The sequence below is a fragment of the Enoplosus armatus genome, chromosome 2, assembly GCF_043641665.1.
Source record: "Enoplosus armatus isolate fEnoArm2 chromosome 2, fEnoArm2.hap1, whole genome shotgun sequence".
Classification (NCBI taxonomy): domain Eukaryota; kingdom Metazoa; phylum Chordata; class Actinopteri; order Centrarchiformes; family Enoplosidae; genus Enoplosus; species Enoplosus armatus.
This window is the reverse complement of record NC_092181.1, coordinates 17,325,692-17,331,979: the sequence shown is the minus strand read 5'-3', so window position 1 is coordinate 17,331,979 and position 6,288 is coordinate 17,325,692.

Below are 6,288 nucleotides of genomic sequence, written 5' to 3'. Positions count from 1 at the left end.
GCCAGAGGAGTATTCCAGTTCACATCTGTAATAAACAGGCTGCTGGACAATGAGCAGATTGAATGCAAACTAACCAGCTAGGAGCTAGTAGGTCAAAGACCCTCAATTCTATATTTTCAAACTAAATGAAGGAAAAAATAAAAAGGGATCTGCACAGTGAAGCGCAGACAACCTCTCTTTTACTGTTCTACAACGTTCCTTTAAATGCCCTCGTACAATGTGTCACTGAAAAGCAGGACCGTTTTCGTCTGTCGCAGTTGTTGGTGTTTCAGTAGTTTCTGCCAGCATGCCGTTATCCTGTGCTGCATCTTAATTTAACTTCCTGCTTGTGCGCACACCAAGTGTTGAAACTGCTCCAATCAATACGCTTGCCTGTGCCATGTTGGGTTTACAATATGATAAGTGGAACTATACTGTGATAAGTAGGATTGTATAAACCATGGGAACAGTGTGTCCCCTCTAACTCAGTACAGTACAGTAGCAACATGCAGACATGACAAACAAAGGTGACAAAACCTTACTGTACGTGTGTACAGTATGAGTGTTGCTATAACTCACTGCTGGGAATTAAACGGAATTGGCTTTGTTTTACTTTGCGTTTAAGTTTTACTGTGCTTAAAGATACTCCAATCTTTAAACACAATGTTTTAAAAACAATGTATTGAGTGTCCTGCTAGTTGCAGTAAAAGCTGAATTTGGAGTGTATTTATACATGTTGTGTAACAAACGTCAAAATGTTCCCAGACGTATGTCACGTATGGAAGAAAAAAACAAATTGCCCTTAATCATTCTTAGCAACTGAATGTTCAGACTTCATGAAAGTATTTACTGAAGAATGTGAAGACAAACATGTTGTGCATTTCAGTGTCATGTACTTTTAAGCTGTCATCTAACCATTATATTGCAGTTGGTTGAATATTTATATGTGGTGATCTAGTTTTTTTCATGTTTCTCTGTATAAACGTATGTGTTTTGTATGAATGTACAGTACAATGTGTGCCTCCATCTCTGTCAAGTGGTGACCATATTATTTGTTGTGTCTTTAAAGGAGAACAAGTTAATTTCAACCTGAGCCTCATTTCTTTGTTCTTACCACCACGCGATCAATTTAGATGTTGTCATTACTTCCCTACATATTTTGTCCCCTTTACTTTGCAGGAAGCACCGCTCTTATTTAAAAAAGCAGGACTCTGGTTGAAAATAACTATTGCGTTGTCCTTTAAATAAATAATAATGATGTTATTATTGCTGGCAAATGAAAATTATTTTGGTAATTTGAGATGAGGAATTGTATGAACTCATATGATATTAAGTGACTTTACAATTCTATATCATATTTCTTAGAGTAAGACCTCCAAAAGGTTTTTCATTGCTCTTTCATTGGTCAGTGCTAATGTATTTGCTTATTGTAGCTTTATTGCAACAGTATGTTTATATGTGACATGACATGCTGATGATGAAATGTAGCTGTGCAGTCAAATTTTAATGAGAAAAAAAAAATGAACACCTGAGCAATAGTGTTTTGTTTTATGGTAGTTGTCAAAAACAATGCAGACTTCTGTAATAATCCGCAACTTTTAAATATCTCAATTTATTTATATTTCTCAGTTTTATACCATCCAGCGTAGATTAGATCTAATCTGGAAGCAAACTGCATCCATGGAAGATAGATGTTTTCTTGTGATTACCACAAGAAACCACATCTCATAATTACAGCTAAACATTTTGATTTTGTAATTAAATAAGCGCAATAAACATTTCACATGTGCTGTTGTAAATACCTGTGAACCAGTGGTGGGACGTAACTAAGTACATTTACTGACATTAATTTGACAACATTAGTTACTTTGCAGATTCAGATTTTACATTGACAAAACATATAATAAGCTTATAAAATATAAAGCATTGCTAAACATTAAACCAGTGGTTTCCAACATAAACAAAGTAGATAAAACTAGCTCTACCTCAACCAGCTAAAGCCTCATTCACAGGTGACATTTTACTGCAGGACGAGTACTTTTACTTTTGATACTTAAAATACATTTTGTTGATAATACTTCTGTACTTTTACTTAAGTTCCAGTACAACAGTATAAAACTACAAGTAAAAGTCCTGCATTCAAAACGTACTTAAGGAAAGGAGCTGAATACTTCTCCCACTACTGCTGTGAAAAGGAAGCTCTTACATGGGAAAACCAACAGCCATACAGATAATAATCTTATATTAGCATATTAGAGCGTTTGGGTATGAGCAGGAGCACTCTTGTTGCAGAAAACATAAAGAAACCGACACTTTAAGCACAGAAACTTTAAGGAAATAGAAACTGAATCATTGCTACTACTGCCTTTCACAGATTAAAAACACACCAGAATATGTTTGATATGTATAATCTCTCTCTGTAGACATGATCACTGCACAGCACTTATTCTGCTATTTTTAGTCCCTTCAGCCACAGAGCATGTGCAACTCATGCTTACTTATTTTATTGGTTTAGATTACTAACGTTACTGAAGGAGACACCAAAATTGAGATCAACACAAATGTTGCGGGTTATAACATTAAGTTGACCTTTATGAAAGTGTCAATATGTCCTGTTGTCTCTGTCTTGCTGTACAAAAATAAACCATTCATACTGTAACATATCAACATAGAAGCAGAAGGAGTCGTGTACCAGATACGTTCATGCGTTGCCTGTGTCATAGTAGGCAACCTGTCGATCTGAAGTTTTACAGTTACACTAAACTAAAACAACTTGTACTCCCCAGCCCACAACTTATGGCAGCAGATGTGCGAGATGAACAAGCCTGTTAGGAGCGTGCTCGTTGTCCTTGAGTTATAAATGACTGCTTCGCCTGACAGATGTGCATGTAACCAGGCAACAGTCATTAAAACACAACCTTTGAGATTACTTGGATACTTAATTTTTACTATCTACTTTTTTCTTTGAGTATTTTTGTTAGGCAGCAACAATTTGGGATGGTCTTGCACTCATCAGTCAAGATTGTTCCCAGAAAAAGCTCCCTGACAAAACCACAATATTGAGTTAATTATGAAAAACGCAGCTGGCAGCCGATGACGCGTTTCTATAAGCAAAGCTGTTATCTGTGATATTAGCTCTGTTTGATTAGACGTGTTTTTTCCCCCTCTTGTTATCAGAAGATCACGGTTCCCAGGATGCCTACTGTATAAACAACATCCAGTAATTACACTAACTAAAGCAGAAGCAGATGACGAAGGCTGAGAAAGAGAGAGAGAGAGTGTGGATACAACAAAAGATCAAATGTGAAATTACAACATGTCACACACTGGAATGCATTTACCAATTAATCAATGACTGAAAGTAACCGAGCATGTAAATATCTGAGGATAGCTTGACATGGAAGATCAGCAGGAAGATGTCCTTGTTTTGCAATCTTTTGGTATTCTGAAATGTAAAACTAATGTTCCTTCAGAAGACATTAGATTCTATTATTATATTCAATTTGCTTTGTGAATGTAATAGAAAAAGAGGGGATGTTCGGACCTCATCCTTTCGACTTATTAAACGAATAGCAGATTTCAGAATATAGAGCTGGAATATTAATTCCTCAAGCACATATAACCTAAGGTTGTTCAATTATTCATAATGGATATATTAAACTATTATTTTACTCTACAGTGAGCACTGCTATGCAGCAGCTTGTCTCTGCTACTCATTGCTTTTTAGTACAGTCTGCTGATCTGTGACAGTGCAAGATTTTGTTATATGTTATATATGTTGTATTTAAATATATAATTCTATGAATGTGTGTATAAAGAATAAAATTATGTATATAGATATATGTGTCATGTTTGCTAGTGAAGGAATACATTCATAGAGAGCCTGTGTTGAGTAAATACTGAATCTACCCGATGTTGAGTTGAAGACTTCATGCACATGTTTTTGACATCTTGTTCTAAAGAAGAGGTGCTATTTTACTCTACGAACAAGCATGGATTTGCACCACTAAATAAGGCAATTGTTACACAGCAATCCATGTCTACTGAATATGGCTCAGGAGACCACTTGGCAGGTCAGTGATTTTTAGAACAGCCTCTTGCCCTCCACAGTGGTGGAGAAGGAAATTAGCATAAAGCGGTCAATTTTCTGAGCACTGCTGCAACCAAAGTACACAGTGTCTATTGGTATTAAAAAAAAAGTACTGCTTCTGCTCAAAAGAAAGCTATTTATTGTTGTTGCCACTCTTTTTAATGTTAACACAACACTGACTGGGTCTGTTTCAGTGGTTGCAAGTAATCTTTGAAAATTCCTCTAATGGCAGCGACAAATAGTCAAAACATTTTTGCTACTTTCTCCTTGTGTAGCCCACAGTAGATGAGTGAAAAATGTAGTCCTAGTTTTTAAATTCTCCTCACAGCCATTAGTAACAATTTACATATCTCGATATCCCTGTTCCTCATGTCTACCTGGTAATTGAAAACATTTTCCTTAAGCTCCCAATTTGAAGGGATTCACCAACACTATGGAGTCTCTTCAAGCCTCTGAATCCGAGGAGGCAAAATGTGCTGCAACACCTTTGATTTCGAATGTTTAGTCTGTGGATTACATTTCTCCCAGAACGTGAAGAGAAAGAGTTATCATGATTTTCTGCTATCCTCCAAACTAATTTACTGTGATCTCCATTTTTTTTTTCTTTTTAAATGTGCACATCATGTAAAAGATAATTAACTAATTTCACGGAAATGTGAATATGGAGGTTAATTTGACCAGAATAGCGAGGTTTGTACTTTCTGTTCATAAAAAGTTACTTCAGGCTTTGTAGTTCTTATATCAATGTGAATTTGTGACTTTATAAAACAGCATCACTGAGCTTCATCTAAAATGACTACTTGTCATTTAGGAAAAGTGAGAAGTTAAGTGGATGCCTGTGTGAGTGTGTGCAGGCAGAACCAACCTGTCCACTGATCAAGCATCAAGGTAAAGGTTTTATAATTGGACTGAATCTGACATTTTCCTTCCTTGATAAGCTATGTGGTCTGAAATCTGACGTATAATCAATGATAATAACACTACACTGTCATGACGTCCATCATGTGACGTCTCCCATTGACAGGAGGTGGTTCGTTGTGAAATTCAGGATGAGTTTGGTTTCTATGAATGCATGCGACACTCACACGTCTCCTGGCTCTGATCTCACATCCAAGATTGTCTCATTTTAACCACCACCACAAAAAGCCAAACAGCTCTTTTTCTTTTCCTCCACTTCATTATCACGCTTTGTGAATTTACAGCCAAAGTTCACTCCGCATTAACATACAGTTCAAATTGAATTATACATGATGGTATGATTCATGATAGCCTCTAGTTCAGGGGTGCACACACTTTTTCAGCATGCGAGCTACTTATAAAATGACCAAGTCAAAATGATCTACCTACTATAAAAATGCAAAACATATATTTATTTATAAATATATTGAGTATTCTTTATATGTATAATATATGTTGGTGTACCTTGCATAACTGCATGAACCCATATTGCACAATATAACTCTGTACATTTTTTGTCATTACCTTACTCTGATGACTTGCACTGAATGGAATCAGCCAGGGATGCATAGTCCGGACAGTAGTTTTGCCGCACTTGGCACGCTTGTACGCGCATGCGTGGTGACCCATGTGTCAGAAAAGATCAGATGTCAGACTGGCTGCCCTGTATGTCAATCAAGTGACAAATTTCATAGTGAGGATGGATGATAGGCTGACGTCTATTTTTTTAATGCCATGCGATCTACCCACACTACCTTTGCGATTGACGGGTAGATCGCGATCGACGTATTGGGCACCCCTGCTCTAGTTCATTTGTTAACTTCTGCATATGCATGTCCAATGTGTAAGTGTTGTTCCTACTCTTTTGTACATGGTTTATACTGAATAAATATTACTGTGAATCATGCGTTAGCCTACACTGCCGCAGATCTGTTACCAAACGGCTATAAACAACCAGGTAGTTAGTAGCTACTTACTCTAAATAACTAAACTATTAGCAAAGCTGATTGTTAGCTATAGACTCGAGTGCAACGCATATCAACGTCATGGGGAGTGAATGTGATAAAACCGTTGTTTTTCTTGAGAGCTGATGTGCGTCAATGGTGGGAGAAGAGAGCTTGCAGATCAGACTGTGGTTGTACTGGACAGCTTCCAGGTGTGAATGTGTAACTGTGTGAATGTGATCCTGAAAAAGAGAGCATTGCTCTCAATGAAACTATTATATATATATATATATATATATATATATATATATATATATA